The sequence below is a fragment of the Lissotriton vulgaris genome, chromosome 1_1 (assembly GCF_964263255.1).
Source record: "Lissotriton vulgaris chromosome 1_1, aLisVul1.2, whole genome shotgun sequence".
Taxonomy (NCBI): Eukaryota; Metazoa; Chordata; class Amphibia; order Caudata; family Salamandridae; genus Lissotriton; species Lissotriton vulgaris.
Window position 1 is genome coordinate 724334291 of NC_141685.1, and position 20686 is coordinate 724354976.

Consider the following 20686-nt stretch of genomic DNA (forward strand, 5'->3'; position numbering starts at 1 on the left):
CTTTGGCTAATTCCTGAACCAGTGATTTCTCCGGTGAGAGCTTTGACCCCCTGGTATTACAGGTCAATACAGGCACACTAACTCATGCACTGAGGGCATGCAATGGTCGTACTTAGTCAGACCAGCCTGGAAAACCCACTTTTAATAGACCCGGGCAAGCATCTTTATTGGACTATATTCTGGTGGAAGCAAGTATATGGCATTTGGTGTCGACTTCGCTGCATGGCCAAGACATGACAGCGACCATAACACTCTGGTACTCGATCTTAAGGTTCCGGAAATTCATAGTTCCCCCAACCACTAGCCACTTCTCTGGTACCAACCTATCTTTAGACAATAACAGGAGGAGAATTAGGTGGGAAACCCTGAAGCAGTCACCAGGCAAGACTGCTGCCCTGTATTCCCTAATTATTCCACCTTTACTGGTAATGGAGAAGGCTGCACAGACCCCTAACTCTCGTGGTGCTATCGCTCAACTTACAGCTATCAACAGATCTGACCACTAGCCTGACCAACATCTTTAATCCCTTGATACACTCCAAAGGCAAGAGGACCCCTAAATCCACTTAGTTTAATAATTCCTGCCGAATGGCAATGGGTGCCCTCATTGACGCCATAAAAACAAAAGACAGATCTCTGATAAAAATCAAGAGGGCCTTATACAGTGATACTTTAAAGTTAGCCAAAACGGAGTGGGAGTCTTAAAGATGGGACGCAATTAAACAGGCTCTCACTAATAGAGATATGAGGGCGTTCTGGACCCTGGTTCAAACTGCTAGTTTCTCAGAGAGCTCACCCATTGAGCCGAACATTGCAGCAGACGCTTGGAAACTTTGTTTCCAATTGTTGTATTCAACCCAGGACATTAGAGAGCCCACAGGGGGAATCTCGCCAACCGTTGTGTGGAACCCCCTCGAAGATGATATAGGGTTTACCCTGACTGAAGTGCTTAGTGCAATTGGGAAGCTTCCTCTTGGAAAGGGCCCTGGATTACATAAGATTCCCGGGGTCCTATTTCGGGAGCAGCCCAATATCAGGGGCCCATATTTATGTGTAATATTTAATGCAATTTTAAATGGCATGAAAATCTCGGATACTTGGTTAGGGGCAGAAATATTCCCAGTATATAAGAAGGGATAACCCCTCCTGCCCACCAACTACAGGCCAAAAAGCCTGATTGATATAACCCAGAAGTTGTTAGCCAGGATTGTCCTGGAGCACCACCATCCCTGGGTGGATGAACGTAAGATTCTGAGTGCGTACCAGGCAGGCTTCCGTAAAAATATTTCTACCATTGACCAAATCTTTAGGCTCCAATTATTATATTGGAAGACCTTGACTTTAGAGGGTGGGAGCCTCTATTTGATCTTTGTTGATTTTAAATCAGCCTTTGATTTGGTGCCCCATGACAAACTTTGGACAGTTCTAGAGCAACTGGGCATTCCGCCCTACTTGCTCTCTTTGATCAAGCGACTGCACACTGAAATTTTTGCCTAGGTGAGATATGGGAAATATGGAGAATTGACTCTGCGTTTCCCAGTGAATATGGGTGTAAGGCAGGGGTGTGTTCTGGCCCCCACTCTGTTCTGTCTTTTTATTAATGCCCTGGTGGACCCACTAAATGAGGTAGCCAACACCGATACCCCAGGGCTCGCCCGTGGCCAGGTGCCAGCAATGATATTTGCGGACAACACCTTGTTACTATCTAAATCGCCCATGGGCATCCAGAGGACCCTTGACAGCTTCTCTCTATTTTGCAAGAATAGTGGCCTAGATATTAATACACTAAAAACCAAGTACATGGTATTTAATCCTAGTCAAACATCTCACCCTTATTTATCTATTTATTTTATTCATAAAGCCCGCTGTCACCTGGCGCTAGCAACTCAGAGTACAAATAGAAAAAAAGGTGTGCCCCCACTGCCGACAACCAACTAGGTCTTAGTAAACAACCATGTTTTTAATCTCCTTCTAAAAAGAAGGAGGTCACTGACTTGTCTGAGCTCCAGTGGGAGTGCATTCCAAAGTTTGGCTGCTGTTACCCCGAAGGACTTACCACCTGACTTAACTTTCCTGAATCTAGGTACTTTCACCAGTCTCGAGAATGAAGAACAAAGAGTTCTCACAGGAACATACCAATCGAACTTTCTTTGCATAGAGACAGGCTCCAGCCCATGCAAGGCTTTAAACACTAAACAAAGAGACTTGAACTGAACTCTCTATCTTAATGGGAGCCAGTGCAACTCCGCCAAGGCCGAGGAAGAAGAGGACCTTCTGTCCAGCCTAGCGCTAACTTGGCTGCCGTTGACTGAATCCACTGCAGTTTATCAAGAAGAAATTTCAGAGACTCAAGTAGCAAGGCGTTGCAATAATCTAGGAGATACTGTTTCAACCACTGGGAGTAACCAAATAGGTGTAGAGGCGGCGAGACTCGCAGATTAAAGTTTTAACAGCGAGTGAAGATTTGCCTGTCCCTATGAGCCCATGAAGCGGTTTGCAATATAAAACACTATACCCTGCCTGGTGAATAACAGGAGTTTGATGGACGGGTAAACCGTGAGTTATCCTGAGGAGAGTAAAAATTGTTTATCTACCCTCATTTTTTATTTCCTAACGGTGTGGGCAGGCCTTAGCGTGCTTGGACCCCTGTAGGATTTTTTTCGATTGTTTTCAATTTTAAATTTGGTCCTGAAGAAAGCTGAGCTGACTTTAGCTTTAACAGCAGAAACATGTTGACCAGTCACCTTTTGATGTCCCTGGACAAAAATTAAAAAATCCAGCGACTACACAGCTTTTAATGTGAACAACTGGCCCCTAATAAAGTCTGTTGAGGCACAGTTGTGATCTTTTAAAAACACACACCTTTTTGCACTGATCACCACTTTCACACATACCAGCTCCGCTGCACTTGCAGGCGTGGTAGCACACAGGTGGGGTTAGTCAGCCCCTCCTGTGAACGAACCCCATGATGAAGCATGTCACCTCTAGGGTGAGTGAGGGTTCTTTTAGAAAATAATTAATTTTCCATCTTTTTCCCTCCATTTAATTAGTTGACCATTCACATCTTAGGTAATTTTTCACCTTGTTTTCACTGTAAGATAGGGTTTTCACTAGTGTTCCTTTGGCGCTCTTTTGTTGATGACAGTTGCAATAATCTAGTCTACTAAGAATAGTACTACGTGCTAACGCACGCGCATGAGGGGGTAGCAGAGGGAAGATCTTCCGCAATGATCTAATAATGGCTAAGCAATAGCTCACTGTTTTCATCACCTGAGCCTCCATATTAAGTTTGTTGTCAAACATAACGCCCAGATTACGAACCGTATTTACTGGCTGAACAACAATCGAGGTGTCGGTGGGCCAGAAGTTAGTGGGCATCACGGAGGGGACCCTTTGCATAGAGCAGTAGAGCACCTCTGTCTTACCTGCATTGAATTGCAGCGAGTTTTCCTTCAGCCAAAGCGCTGCATCACGCAGGCAACGGAGAGGTACACTGCTTGCTGTCTGTCCAATAAAAAAGACTGGAACCACCTCAAAGCACAGCCCGTCAGCCCCACCTCTCTCAGTCTTCTCAGCAGGATCCCATGGTTGACCACATCGAAGGCGGCAGACAGGTCGAGCAGAATAAGCACAGCTGCCTGACCCCTGTCTGCCCGCATCCCAAGCTCGTCCATCACAGTCACCAAGGCCGTCTCGGTACCATGGGTCGGCCGAAAGCCAAACTGTACCTCCTCTAGTAAATTATGTTGTTCCAAATGCTTGGACAGAGTGCTACTCACTACTCGTTCCACAATTTTAGCCGGAAAAGGCAAGAGAGAGATGGGCCTATAGTTTTTGGGGCACTCCGGGTCAAGAGAGGGCTTCTTTAGCAGGGGTGTCACCAGTGCCTGTTTCCACTGATAAGGGACCACTCCGTAAGAAAGAGACTGATTACAGATCAGACGGAGGGTAGGAAACAACTCTGCCTTAAACTCTTTCCAAATTTTGTGTGGCACCAGGTCTAGAGGAGACCCAGAGGGAATACCACAAGCTAACATATTAAAGTCCTCCACTTCCAGAGGCACAAACTCAGAAAGGTAATTAACGGCCCCGCATTCCAAGATGGCACCCGAAACCTCAGAGCCATTTACCACCGTATCATCAATGCCCAAAGTCATAGTGTTTACAGCCTCAGATTGTTGATGAGCCCCTCCCAAATCATCAGTAATTATTTTAATTGTATCATGTAAGAACCTAGCCAGGTTCTCACATAGTATTTGAGAGGGGAATATCACGTTCTTAGAACAATCTGGGCTGGTCAAGCTATTCAGGATGTTAAAAATACTTCTGGAGCTATTAGGGGCATTAAGGATCAAAGTGGAGAAATATTCCGCCTTGGCCCTGTTAATCGCATTCTTATAGCCCACAATTTTCGATTTCCATGTGAGCTTATCCTCCTCCAGATAGCCTTGTCTCCACCTCCTCTCTGCAAGCTTACATTTAAGTTTCATGTTTTTTAGACTATCATTAAACCAAGGGGCCGAAGGTCTGCCCCTACTACGGTGTTTTTTTAGAGGGACAATGAATCCAAAACCGAGGTAATTTTCGTACATAGAGATGCATAGTTCTCCTCTACATGCAAATCCAGGGAGAAACAATCCTCTACCTGAAACAACGGGGCATGGCCCCTCTTACGCAGGAGAACCTTCCAGTCTCTACTTACATGTTCACATGTAGAGTTGGCTACCTGAGTATTTTGAGTAGCAAAGTTCATATAGAATTTAATCAGGAAATGGTCTGTCCAGTCCAGAGGCAGAATTTCCCCAATAATCAGATGAGTAGCCTCTGAGAAAATTAAATCAAGTAGGTGACCTCCCTTGTGAGTGACCTTGGACACCTGCTGGAATAGGCCAAGGTCTTCGCAAGACTGGTGAATATTGGCATAGCCTGAATCAAGGGAGCCATTTAACCAGAGGATAAAGTCACCCAAAATCACCAATCTGTGGTGAGTGGCCGCCATATTAGTAAAAGTCTCCAGCAGCAGTTGCTGCTGCTGCACACCAAAGACCACGGGGGGTCTGTAGCAGATAATCCCAGATAAAGCCTGACCATGATCATTCTTGATGACAAAGCCAAGTAGTTCGAAACCTATGACCACATCAATATCTATGCTCACTAGAGTCAGGGTATCCTTATAGATCACCCAGACCCCGTCACCCCTCCCCCTCATTCTCGGTTTATCGCAATACCTGGGTGGACAGGCCCAACCGGAGTCAACCTCACAATCTGGCTGGGTCCAGGTTTCTGTCATGAGCAGAACTTCAAGTTCAATAACTTCAAGCAACAACTGAATTTCCACATTGTGCTTAGGCAGCGATCTGACGTTTAAGTCCCACAGGATAAAAAAATTTGACAAGGAAGTCAGACAGAGGAGAGGCAGACTCAGCAAAGCAAAGAGCCCCCCTACCATTACCCACCTCATCAATATGGTGGAGCTCTTCACTGGAGTAGCTTAACGGGCAACACCCTCTATCAGATCCCATGCAGGCAGAGAACGGAGCAGCGTGGATGGCGCTGAGCGTGTCCTTATCGCGGACGGGCGCAGACAGGCTTGCCTTTGGCACGCCGCTGCACGCGTCCGCTGCGCGCTCGCGTCAACATTGATTTTTATCCAGCCCAGGCAAGAAAGACTAGACCGCTAACTCCAGGATGGCGAGTCCCCACGCACGGACGGACCCCACGAATCAAGGAGAGTGGAATGATCCTGGAGTGAGAGAGGGAAATAGGCAAAGTTACCCCCTAAGCAACCCTAAAGTGAGTGAGTGAAAGTTTAAAAACAACATTAAAAACACGGTAGGACCACCACAGCAGTTCCCAACATCACACAGATGACAAGCCTCTGAATAGCCAATCGAACGCTGCGCGCTCGCTTCAGCATCGATTTTTATCCATCCCAGGCAAGAAAGACTAGACCGCTAACTCTAAGATGGCTGGTCCGCTTGCACGGACAGACCCCGCGAATCAAGGAGAGTGGAATGATCCTGGAGTGAGAGAGGGAAATAAGCAAAGTTACCCCCTAAGAAACCTTAAAGTGAGTGAGTGAAAGTTTGAAAACAACATTAAAGACACGGTAGGACCACCACAGCAGTTCCCAACAGCACACAGATGACAAGCCTCTGAATAGCCAATCGAACGCTTTGCGCTCGCGTCAGCATCGATTTTTATCCAGCCCAGGCAACAAAGACTAGACCGCTAACTCCAAGATGGCGGGTCCGCTCGCGCGGACGGACCTCCCGAATCAAGGAGAGCGGGATGATCCTGGTGTGAGAGAGGGAAATGAGCAAAGTTACCCCCTAAGCAACCCTAAAGTGAGTGAGTGAATGTTTAAAAACACGGTAGGACCGCCACAGCAGTTCCCAACAGCACACGGATGACAAGCCTCTGAATAGCAAGTTGATATAGCCCTAACCCTACCCTAAATGGTATCCAGCTAGAGAGGGTAGCTGTCTTCGATTATCTGGGTGTTACGCTGACGGAAACCTTTGGTTGGGGCCCACAGCAAGAAAAGGCAGGCCTAAGGTTAGCACAGATGGCAGGGGGAATAGCAAAACTATACAGACACTCCACATCTAGACAACCGAGCCCATTGATTGAGATATACAAAGTCCAAATCAGGAGTGCTGTTATGTACTGGGCAGACCATTGGGGACACCTCCCTATAGGTGGATTGGGCAAAACCGAGAATAAGTTCATGAGGCAGCTCTTGGGCCTACCACAAAGCACCCCTCTCATCCCCCTACGTATGGACCTCGGGATAAGACCCATAGATGAGGAGATCGGACTGTGACCCCTGAGTTTTTGGTGAAGGCTATGGGCGACTCCAGAGCTAATAGCCTACCAGTCAGAACTAAAGGCGATCATTGGGCTCCCAGGGGTGGGAAAACTATCCTGGTTTACCCACATAAAAGATCTGTGCCGTAGACTAGGCCGGCCGAACCTATGGACCCACCCTGAGGAAGTGTCCCCGACAATAACACGGCTCGAACTAGTCGAAACTTACAGACAGTTTAGATTGGCTGAAATCCATAGGAGCACAAAAAACAGGCCATTTAACCTCTGACTTCCTTAATTTTAAAGACCAGTATTTATTTGAACGGTTCCTTGATGATGTACATCCGTTCATGGCAAGGAAACTCTATGGTTAATTCAGACTGGGTTGCTTGCCGGTCCATGCACTTACAAAGAATTGGGCAAAAGCTTCCCCTGTTGGATGTCCTGCCTGCAATAGCCAAGAAGAGACTCCCATTCATGTTTTCTTCTTTAGTCCAGGAAATGATGTACCTAGGAGGTACTGGCTTTTACCAATGTGCAGGATCCTGGGGTACAGACAGTGATGGGAGGCCTTTAGAGTTTTGAGAACCGACACTCATCCTCAGATTGTTTTTGCTGTGTTCCGTTTCCTTAACTCTATGTGGCACAGGCGCTGCAAGTTTTAAATCTCTCCCTGCACATGATATATATTCCTTTGCCATTTCCTACTGTCTTGATCTTACTAATATATGAAATCACTGTTTAATTCGCTTTTTACATTTTAATATCTTTTTAACTGTTATGAAATGTGTTCAACTCACTGTACATGGCTATATCCTGTAATGTCCATTGATTTTTTTATTGCCCAAATTTAGTGATGTATGTATTTTATATTTTTGCTTTTATGGTCTATAAGAATGAAATAAAGCTTGGAAATGGAAATGGAAAAATAAGCGCTAGATAAATGCAATTACAATACTTGTGTTTAAAGAGACTATATATATCTTACAAATAATTTGTATTCCATCAAGTAAGTGACTGCCTTTCCATAAGCTACCTCTGAAAGTTTGGTAGAGCTGTGGTGCAATCATTTATATATCAGGTCAATGCCCTTGTGCCAAGTGCTAAACCTGCAGCAATTTCTGGCTTATCAGTAAACAGCGTTTTGCATGCTTAGCCATGAAAGCCCATGTTTATTAAGGAGAGAAGGAAAACTACAATACCCAGAAGGCATTGTGCTGCTGGCTCAAAAGCATGGACTCAAAAGCATGAACTAACTGAAAGATTCACACAGAACATAAGCCAACTTTGCAGCACTGCAGAAACAAGTCAAGATCATCTCTGACAGGCAAACAGACCTGGTGCAGAGTGCAATACATGAAATCATTACTCCTGCCCAGACTGAGGGAATATATGCCAGAATTGTTTGTAAAATACTAGTATGGGTGGTTAAGGGCATGCGTGTTGAATTCTTATCTCCCAACGTATGTTCTTCCAACATACATGGGTACTCAATAACAAGTAGCATTACATATAGATTAAACACTCACAGACAATAAAAGTACACTCAATACACATTCTTGCCCCCAAAAATGTACTAATACAAACACTTTTTATAAAAATAAAAACACGTAAAACAGGTTTTCACTTTGTACCACTCCTATACCAAACATTTCCACAGATAGTTTAAGTCTTTCACTGACAGTAGCTCATCTAAATTCAGAGGGCTCACAAAACTGTTATAGTCTGGGTGCCAGCCTTTTTTAGGTCGAGCTTCGATCGACCTGGTATGTCTCATTTGTGGGGTCTGGCAAACCCACTGATTGCCATGGGTTACTATCTGTGGTAATCAAAAATGCTGGCTTCTTATTGGTGTATTTCTGTAAAAGTCCCTCCTTTGTGTGTTCATCTCCCTTTCCAGCGAGTTCACTCAGAGAGCATTTTGGTCGGCCAACACACAGTACAGCATGTGGTGGCCTCTATTCCCTCCTCCCATCTGCATGTGATGGCCCCTCCTCCCTTTTCAGCAAAGGGGCAAAACAAGGAATTGTAAGGGTGTGCGAGTGCTGCTGTTGCAATGTAGAAAAAGTAATTTGTAAGGTAAGAAGATCCAGAAGTCGTAGGTATTCTTGAAAGGGTGTTTATTAGTTAAAAGCTGGTAAATAGGTAAATAGGAAGGAGGCCCCACCGGGAGCAGCATCCAGCTGCTCAGCCCACTCAATCAAACTGACCCACATTCAAACCATGCACACAGTAACATTCCAATGACATCACACACACAGGCTGAGCAGCAGGGAAGAGATGATCAGGATATAACACATCTCCCTCTTTTAAAACAATGGAAACAAAAGAGGGTAAGTGAAACTAAACACAGTATGTCCTGATGATGACAAAATCAGGATTTCAAATAAACAGTCAACATAGGAAATGAATAACTGTAAATAATATCATGAAATGAACAGTCAACATAGAAAATGAATAACTGTAAATAATATCATGAAATAGCAATATATCATCATGAAAGATACATAGAGAGGAAAAATATCTTCTCGCACAAAACCAGGAATAATATCTTCTCGCACCAAACAGGGAGAGAAATCACATACAACCATCCCCCATCTCAAAGAAAAACCCAAAAATATTACCAATCATGGCAGTTGGCCAGACTGTCACGAGAAGCAATAAAAGGGAATCAAACTAAACAAAAAGGCATCCCAATAGAATAACAATTTTAAGGATGTAGGAGTTACCACGCTGTCCAAAACCACTTGAATAAAGTATAAAGAACAAAACGCATAACACCTAGTGCAAGGGTACATGGCTACTTAACAACTCTCTGTAACTGAACACCTCTAATTGAATAGAGCACTTGCGTGGTTCAGGTAAATAAAAACATGAATAAACAGAACTGAGGACTTTGCAACCTCATACAATTTGATCACAAGTACATGGAGCACCTCAAACAATGAGCACTTATGTGGCTCCGCAACATATGCATCATAAAATTCCAAACTGGAGAACTAAACTTCAGAAAATACAGGAGCGCCTCAAACCATGAGCACGTATGTGGCTCCGCAGAATATGTAAACTACAAATCAAAAAAAAAAATACACACTGGCATTGAACTCCTCAAAGTTCAAGAAAATACACACTAACATTGAACTCCTCAAAGTTCAAGCAATAAATGTAAACTGTAGACTCTTCGCAGTAAAATGTGAACTCCTCAAAGTTCAAGCAATAAATGTAGACTCTTTGCAGTACAACGTGAACTCCTCTATCTAAAATAGAGCACTGTTAAATAAGTGGTTCATCAAAAAAACAGTATAATAAATCTCAACACTTAATGAACACCTCAAATTAATTGAGCACAAATGTGGTTCATTAACATCAATAAATTCAAACTTTGTCAGAACTCAGCATAGTAAACCTGACCCTTAAAATCAACCTTTAAAGAAAACAGTATAATAAAATAATTCATCTATTTCAGCACATAACAGTTCCAAGTAGTATAAGTAAATAAGTAAATCAATCAGAACACATATAAACCAATACCTCAACTTCAGTACATAACAGTACTATAAATCACTTAGAACAAAACATGTACATCAATTTATATATAAATAGCGACTGATGGAAAATAAGAAACTAAAATAATAAAAGTAGTCACCGTTGTCATGTTGAACAGATCCACTTCTTTAGTAAGGCAGGTAAATGACATTCACAAAATCGAATCCAAAGTGTCTAACTCGAGTGGATAATATTTTCCTGTATTCGTGCCATAATGAAAAATAGACACTAGATGGCGCATTTTGAACAGAATCGATGTATGCAGTACGCAATGTAGGAGGAAAACAACTCCGGTTAGAAACCTGTGGCAGTTCCGAAATCAAACTCAGTCAAATTGTTCAACAACAGTACCTTTCTCATGAAAAACAGCCCGAAAATGCGCCCGATGTTATTGTGGAGACAGGAGCACAACAAAAGAACTCAGGCAGTCAGTCCCTCGCAACCTCGATGCTCTTCGAACTTGCCATGACAGCCTTTCCAATGATGCACGCACGCGCACACAGACCCTGCGTGAACTTGACCCTTCATGAACTTGACCCTTCATGACGCAGATGCACGTACATAGATGACGGCGCGTTCCACAGAATCACCAATACTGTGGTAGCATTCTGTTGCGTCATCATTTAGCATCCAGACGGCAAAGAAACAGCTCCCCAGCCGATGAAAACGACCGTTGGAAACACGGTGAGCAAAATACAGTCAGGGTCAAAATTTTCACTAAGCAAGTAATCAGTACACCGGGGCTCGATGTTAACCCCCGATATGCAATCTTTGCCGCCTCACAAAAATTGCTGAAAGGTTCCCAACTTTTAATTTAATATAGTTTTTTTTGATCTTTGCCCTTGAAATAGAAATAGTAATTTTAACTTGGGCTCTGAACATCGCAGCACGAAAGATATATAATTTTTCCACTGTTTTACTCTGACAGCAGTCCTAACTTGAAATTTTGACGCTCTTGTAAATAAGTCTGTAATTATAAAATTCAAATAAGCTACACAAAGTCCAACGCTTGAAACATACCTCTTTATAGATGTTTCCTGTAGGCTGTCAGATGTGACATGACACCGGTGGGGCATCAAAAGCGTTGTTTGTCTTCTTTTAAAATTTTCATTTTCCATCTCTTCAATTCCATGTTTCAAAAGTAATTTCTGCACACGTAGTTCTTTCTCGCTCGTCGCCATTGTTGCAATGTAGAAAAAGTAATTTGTAAGGTAAGAAGATCCAGAAGTCGTAGGTATTCTTGAAAGGATGTTTATTAGTTAAAAGCTGGTAAATAGGTAAATAGGAAGGAGGCCCCACCGGGAGCAGCATCCAGCTGCTCAGCCCACTCAATCAAACTGACCCACATTCAAACCATGCACACAGTAACATTCCAATGACATCACACACACAGGCTGAGCAGCAGGGAAGAGATGATCAGGATATAACAGCTGCATACAGTTTCTTATCCTGGGACACGTGCAACATTGGCGAGCGAGCCTTTCGCCTTCATCTCCGTAAGAAACAGCCCACTCCCAACGAAACTCTATTCTTATCATATTTTATGCTTTTAATGAGCAGGGCAGCACAGGCCACATGCTATGCTGCTGACTAAAAGCATAAAATATAGAAAAAAAAAGATTTTGGCGAAATGCGCTTTTTAGAGTGGGGCGAGGCGGGGCTTGAAGAATGCCCAACAGAGATTTTTGAACTTCGCTAAATAAAATAAAGAAGCGGCTCGTCCAAATGTTTTTTTTTTACAAAATGTTATGCTTTTCGTAGGCAGTGCAGAATGCCGTCTGGGCTGTGCTGCTTTTTCTATCCACCTCTCCTCTATTTCTCCTTCTCCCTCCCTGCTGCTCTCTCCCTCACACTGGAATGCCCCCAAACTGCCCAGACAAGCCTGCAGCTGCTGCTTCCATCCGTTTTGTAGTCTCTGATGCTTTACCTGGTTGGCTTAAATCTACATCCACACAGAAACATAGACAGACAGACACACACACACAGACAGCCTCACACACACACATGCATGCATACACACATGCAGACACAAATATGCAATAGATCAAACAGTGTCCACGGTATCCATAGAGGAGCCGCGTGGCGGGTGGCACTGCTGCCATGATGAGGATGGACAGTGGTCACTAGTGAGGTGCTCTGCACCCATGGTGCCCTTGTAAGGACTTCTGGTAACACAGCAGAGCCCAGGCAGGAGTGTTAGGGGTTGTTTTTTTAAATACTACTAGCCCTGTGTCCAGCGGCCAGTCAGTGCCAGGGCACATATGATGCAAGTGCCTGGCATAATGCAGCCACAGATAAACCACATTTTTCCCCATCCAGGACTGATCCCATATATTGACCTTTGTTGCTGCTCCTTCACAACCTCTCCCAGTACCCCATTTAGAATTTGTTATATGGAAAAATTCTCACATGTGGGATGAGGAAACCAAAGTTCCGGCTTACTGCACTTTGACACAGTTCATCCATTGCTTCCTACTACCTAAAAACAAGGAAGAGTTTTTAATTAAACCAACCATGTGTATTACATGTGGAAAATCTTCATTTATGTTTTTACCTCTTCTCTTCCCCCAATACGTAGTCGTAAGTGCTCCCTACCCTTCCCACCTCGCCTTAGCCTTCTGTCACATACCGCTTTTATTGATCACATGTTCACACTGTGTGACCCTGGCCAAATCGCCTATCATCTCTTTGTCCCCATTCTCTGACAAACATTGAACCCCGTGAGTGCTTAGATTAATCTCTATACCCGTATTACACTGCACAATATGGAACTGGACGGTTACAGTGGCAGTTGCTGCTCACATCACAAGCTGCTGTTATTACTGTTGTAATAGTCAGCCTATCAGACAAGTTTACATTAGTGGCCTTTTTATCCCCAACAGTGAACCACCTCAGTGCCACAAACAAGGTTGGAATCAGTAATGTAAAAAAGGATTGTATCAATTTCTATTGCCTCTACATTGCTAATACAAAAGTCATAACTGTAAAAAACATTTCCATTTCAATGCCACTAGCTCTAACGGAAAAAAAAGTGAGACCTATTGCATTGCAAATGATTGTTTTAAACATCTGCCTTCCGAAGCACAAGACCACACACACTGAAACTTAACATGGCCTGCACATGAAGCTAACCCACAGGGGTTGGACATTTCATCCGAGCTTGCTTTTAGGTGTTACTCCTCACACCTCTTGAGTGGAAGATTAGTATAGTAATTGGAAGGGAGAAAATGTCCACAATACGGAGAAAGCCTGTCCCCCTAACCTGATCCCCTTTGTTCACAAGGTTATAAATAATAAATGCACAATGATTTGAAAAAAACACTTTATAGACTTCTGAAACAGCTGAGTCCATCAACACTATTGAAAATAAAAAAATTGTGAACTATTGTCCGGCCAAATATGAACACTTAAACAAATATGTTAAGTAAATGATCATTTGACAAGTAACAATTTATGTTAAGTAATGATGTTCAAGCATTCAAGATCTCCGTGTATTTTTGTCCTTTGTTTCACATTTAGTTATTATCTAGAGAGGCTGCCTGATCAACTAGCAGGCGGTGCGTCCATTGGGGTGCTAGGGCGTTTGCCCCACCTGGCCACATGGCCTCAGGTTTCACTGCGCGCAAGCAAAATAGCAAACTTTAAAGACAAGTACTTGCTGCTCTGCTCAGGCAGGCATTCAATCGGCGCTGAAAGGGGTTGGGGTGGGGACGGGGCTGGCTGCGGCAGCAAGGAGGGTGACTGACAGCAGCGCTTACTAAAGCGCAGCTGCAATAGTGCCCATGCTCGATTTTGGGCTGCTCATTATTATGACCAGCCCGAACATGCGCACTAAAGCCACCTCCTAAGGACCAGGAGAGCGAGGGAAGAGTCGGGACCCATAAGGCTGAGGGTTGCTTCATGCAGCAACCCCTGGTCTCTAATGGGCGAGTCATCTTCGTGCCCTAGCCAATCCTGGTGCTGCTAATGCAGCGTCTGGATTGGCTGCCTGAGACACCGGGCAGCCTGAGGGCTGTTGTTCAAAAGGCGCGGGACCGGCCCAGGACAGAGCAGCACAGAAGGCGCCAAGCAGCCCCCAACGTGGGACCCCGGTCCAGGTCACCCAATCAGGTAACTGTAATTCACTCATTCAGGTAAGTTTGCTTTATTTTAATCTGTCATTTTATTTTAAGCTCCCCCGCGCGACCCCCCCCCCCCCCCCCCCCAAGTATGAGAGCTGTGACTGATCACTAATAGTTGTTAAAGTGACAAAATAATGACATAGAATTGCCGAAGGTTGCACCATGTTATGCTGCATAATTCGCTCTTATTGCCGCACATGTTGTCATCCATGCCGCATAATTGGGCCTCCCAATGCCTCGGGCTTGCAGTGGCTGTGGTAATAGGTCTGCAAAGGTAGCATGCTGTGGCTGGCAGCTCCCAGGTACTCTATAGTTCTCGCCACATCTTGGAAGCCAGCCCCAGCCGGAGGCGACCTGGTGCCATAAGCCGCTATGGCCACATTAGCAGCTCTCTGAGCAGCAGCGGCTCCTGCTGTCACTCCATACTGGCCCACCCCGTCCTATGCCCTGAGGAAAGTGTAAGTACAAATTATAATTGTCAATTGTATTTAAGAGTGCTGAAGAACCTGAGCGAAAATAAACAAACAGGCCCGTTTTTTAGGTCTCGCCTACACAGTGCACATAAAGACCTTTTCCGATCGCTTTGTCTTTTCAGCCAAGAACGTGCACGCGTTCCATTGCCATCAATGGCAACGCGTGCACGTGTGGCGATCCACTTGCGGGAGTGCACGGCTGGCACCATATGGTAGCAATTCTCACGGCGCCAGCCACGCGCTCCCGCAAATGAATCGCGCAGGCTCCCCTCCACCCCCTGTTTCATTGGTTGCGTGCCTCTAAGAGTTGCATGTGCCTATAGCTCGGTATTTAGCTGCTGCTGTGGGCGGGTTCTAGCGACAAAAGTAAAGTGACGTGACGCCTTATACAGAGTGACTAACTCAGCTTGAAAAAGCTAGCGGCGCAGGCTAATACAGCTTGTTTGCCTACTAAGCCTGGAAGAAGGACTGCAGCCAATTAAAGGATACGCATGACTCGTGTCAACAAGATTTCTGGTGGTAAGTAAATTTACTAAGACAGGTTCAGAGAGCTGCTTAGACTGCATCGCTGATGCCATAGCTACTATGCAAGAGCCACACTGCCCTTACTTGTATGTCAGAACGTCATCTCCTCCTTCACTAGCCCCTGCTACTTCCGGTAGTGTCACTCCCCTCCCAGTGCTGCGACTCCCACCGATGTACGGCCATTTGTGTATGAAGGCCTGCATTAGCCGATGACGCCCGGGTTGTCACTGCCATCATCCATCTGTGCATCCGTAGGCCTCCATCCCAGTCCTTCGCCGGTAACAGTACACATCCGGTGAGTCCACCCTCACCTGTCGCAGGGGCTTTTCCTCTAGGTTCCTCGTTCGTCATAGAGCACGGGACAAGAGGCTTGACGTTTTACTCTTTTTAGAAGCTTAGTGGTGACTGCCAAGGAGAGCATAATAGAATGTACTCAGATTTTCACCCCATTTTTGGATAACTATGCTTTTTGTTTTGAGAAAATGCTAAAACTGCAAAAAATCAAATATTGTATTTCCATAATATGTTTCGTACAGCTGACGATTTCTAAGTATATTTTTAGAAAAGAATACCCTGCCAAGAATGATAATTTGTGGTCCTATACAGGATCCAATTCTGGTTAAAGGGGAGCAATATCAAATGAATATCAGAATCCAAGACAACAGATAGACAGCAGTCAATTCATCTTTTTATAGAAAATATATGTTTTTTTTATTATTTGTGACTAATGTATAGATGGATAACTAGGATCTGAACTATATGAGCGTGTGAATTAGAGTATGAATGAAAGAGTGTAGTCCTATAAAGATAAGTTCTGTGTCTTCACCTTGGCCACTTCTTTGATCTGGCCTATCCCACGACCCTGGGGGATGTTATCCTGGGAGCAATCAATGGATATCTAAACCAAGACTACTCAGCGTTACATCTTAGATGTGCTTATACTTTTGATGACAATAAATGTTCAGAAATGGTACATGAATCATCAATATATATGTATGAAATTTTATGAGAATACCTAGCATGCTTAAACCACTATGACTCTAAATTTATATGTACGCAATTTTATGAATTATTTGATATGCTCAAAAACATTTGTTTTAACTTTTCAGCCAGTGTTTTCCCCTCCCCCTCCATCTCTGCCAGCCCTGACGAAGGTGCCTCACACCGAAACGCGCGTTGGCACTACTACCAAGAACGGCACAGGATTCCACCTAACTTGCCCTCCCCAAGTTGCACCCCCGTCCATGCAACCATAACTCCATCCTTTCTGTTGCAGGCGAAACGAGATTTACCCATGTGAAGTGGTTGAACATGTACGAGTATGAATGACCCCTGTAAGATGTGAGTGTCTATTGAGCCCCTTGAAATTCCCTGGAGTGAGTGGAACACCTAATTCTCTGAAGAAAATTCTTCCCCACATGAAATGATGAACATTGTTGATGGTTTTATTAATTGTAGAACCTAGTATTTTTTTATTGTTTCCTAAATATGACTAATTGCATCAAAACAAATAATTAAAAAACATATATTTTCTATAAAAAGATGAATTGACTGCTGTCTATCTGTTGTCTTGGATTCTGATATTCATTTGATATTGCTCACCTTTAACCAGAATTGGATCCTGTATAGGACCACGAATTATCATTCTTGGCAGGGTGTTCTTTTCTGTTGTATTGTTTCCTCCCCTCCCTTCCTGACTACATCACCTATCCGCCCTGGGGAACCCCCTTCTATTGTATATAGATTTATAAGTATATATCTCAATTCTTGTGGCGATTGTGGTGTGCTTGCCTCACGCTTCAGTATTCTCGGCAGCTGTTGGTTTCTATCCCTCTGACAGTCAGATTCCTGGCTTTCTGTGGGCAGATGCTGGCCATAGGACGGATTATTATACATTAAATCTGTTTCTTCTCATCGCTGCCGACTAACATCTCCTCTTGCAGCTGTGAGAAATAGCAACTAAATCAGGATATTACACACTCCAAGTGTCTGAAAGAAGGTGAATTCTGTACACACTTGATGCTGACTTCCCCTGGACACCGCCCTGTCTGGCAGGTGATACACAGTTTTACTTTCAACATCTTTGTTTTCTCAATGTTACATGTTACAAGACAATAGCTGCCCTCTGAAAACAAAAGCCTGTTTAACACACTTTATACCACTCTTTTGCGGCTTTCAAAGGATACAAATATCAGGCTGTATTATTTGCCCAATTTAATCACTAAGAGGGTCACGTATGATAACCAGATCACCGTCGACATCAGCAGCGAGCGTTTCACTAAAAGAGCAATCATAACACTTTACCAGCAAAACACAAGGCGCATTCTTAGGCGGCTCTGTATTATTATGAATGCACATTTATTTGCTTTTTTTATTCATGAAGCTCGTATATGACGTGTTTTGGAGGTGATAATAAAGCACAAACAAGCATGAATCAGACAACAGTAGCTGCCCACTGAAAACAAAAGCCTGTTTGTTTACCACACTTTATACTACCCTTTTGCGGCTTTCAAAGGATACAAATATCAGGCTGTATCATTTGGCCAATTTAATCACTAAGAGGGTCACACGTGATAACCCGATCACTGTCAACATCAGCAGCGAGCGTTTCACTAAAAGAGCAATCATGACACTTTACCAGCAAAACACAAGGCGCATTCTTAGGCCGCTCTGTCTTATTATGAATGCACATTTATTCGCTTTTCTTCTTCCTGAAGCTCGTATAAGACGTGTCTTGGAGGTGATAATGAAGCATATGGACCGGAAATAAACATATGTTTTCACCTAAATAAGTGAGAATTCTGGTACTGTCAGGAAAATCTTTGAGAATTTATTCCAGCACCATTGCCAGCTGCATATATACCGTATTTAAATTGAGAGGAACTTTTAATTGGCTTCGTCCAAATATTAATCTGCAGGTCAGGAAGGCAGCGGGTACGCTGGAGATGAAACTTGGGGCCAGATGTAGGTAAGTAACATTTACCGAATCTTAATTACCGAAAATTACCGAATTTTACCGATTTGGTAATCAAGATTCGGTAAATGTGAGGGGTTGGTATGTAGGGAATCCAGATGTTCCCTTTTACCGAATCGGTAAAATTCGGTATTTACCGATTCGGTAAATACCGAATCGGTAAAGCCTATTGATTCCTATGGGCTTCAAAGCCCATAGGAATCAATAGGCTTTACCGATTCGGTATTTACCGAATCGGTAAATACCGAATTTCACAAGGGTGCAGGGGGTGTCACTTTGACACCCCCTGGCACCCCCTAAACAGGCGTGGGTGCCATGTGGCAGGCATACATGCCCTAAGGGCAGGTCTGCCTGTCACATGGCATAGGTGTGCATGCACACATGTGCATGCACACCGGAATCGGTATTTTACCATGAGGTTTTATTTCATGGTAAAATACCGATTCTGTAAGGCCTCTGGGACTCAGAAGAGTCCCACCTACATATGTAAAATACCGAATCGGTATGAATACCGATTCGGTATTTTACAGATTCGGTAACTTTACCGATTCGGTAAATATACCGAATCGGTAAACAAGGTCCCCCTACATCTCATTGACCCATTTACCGGTCGGTAACGGCCGAAATCGGCCGTTACCGACCGGTAAAGGCCACCTACATCGGGCCCTTGATGCCCTAAATCGTATACAGATGAGCCTTGGGTGTGAAAGTGAGGGGAGAAAGACAATAAGTGTGTGCAAAACTGAACACCTCATAAGGTAAAAATATTTGGAAGTTCCATAAGTCATCTGCATTTCTTCTTCCATGTGGGCATCTTTGTATGTTAAAAGCACCAGAGAGCTGCTGTTGTGTGCAAGGCAGCTACCATCTTCAAGCTAAGAGAAAAATTAAAACAAACTTATTCAGCAGATGCAAATGGGAAGAGATGCATTTCTGACTCTTTGGGGCTAATTAGGAATTTCACAGTACTTGTTTAGGACGTGGAGGTAAATCTGCAGGTGAAATTTGAATTACCGTGCAGTAACATCGCACCAGTACTATGCCATTGTGTATTGGAATGGGGAATTGGTCTGTGGAGCTGGACTTCCTGGTTGTAAAGCCACACAGAATTCCCAGTTTTATGGATTTTAAGGCATACATTCCGACTTGCTCTGAGAAAAATTAGCGCCTGGTAAAATCAGATCAGACGCTAGAACGCCTCACCAATCATTATCAGTTGGATTAGAATTCCATAGGTAAACCTGTTCCACCTGTCTTACAATAAGAGTTGGAATGGGGAATTACCATGTGGAACTGGATTTACGGTCACAAAACGATGCAGAATTCTAAATTCCATGGGATTTCGCGCATACATTTACCACCTGATCAATGTATGTGGGAGCGTCTGTGTGGGGTGTGGATGGAGGGAAAGGCTGTGAGGATTAGGAAGGAAAGGGGCATTGAAGGTGGGGCAGGGGGTAGAACTGAATACGTCCCCACCAGAAATAAAAAAAACAAATCGGGTGACAAGGCTTGACTTCTGCAGCTAAAGTCCCCTACGATTTTACTAAGTAGAATTACTTCCTGTAAAATGTGGTCCGGTGTTCCAGCAACTAGGAATACCAGGTGCTTTAATGCTGATCCACTCCTGATCCTACAGTAATTCCTCTCTGCCTGACTCATAACCATGGCCCTTTTCTGAAAGAGACAAACAACCAGAGTAGGTAACAAGGGCTGAGAGTTGAAGGTGTGGCGTAACGGTCAGAGAGGCTGACTATGGAGCTGGGGGTCTGCGTAGACTCAACAGCCTGTGATTCAGAGCAAATCACGTAACCAGCCCGTGCCTAGGAACAGCGCCTAGGACCGTCTTTCTTCTCGTTCCTCTGCCTCTCTCCTCTCTTTTCAGTCCCCCTGTTTCTTGGCCTTTCTGTTTCCCTGCTACTTTCTCTCATACCCAGATTTTGTCCCTTTTCTCTGTCTTTTGCTCCCCTCTTCTCTTTAATACCATCAAACTACGCACATAACTAATATCATTACAATTGTTTTTTTGGGGGGGTGTAAACCTGCATATACCACCAACATACACACCAGCAAAACACAATACACACACACATCCCACCGACACACATCATATCACAACTCATCACTATATTCCACTACCCTTACGTTACTAAACTAATCACAACTTGCACACAAACTTTACAGTATTAAAGACAACAGCTGCATTGCTCTATAACATACCTCTAAAACATTACAAA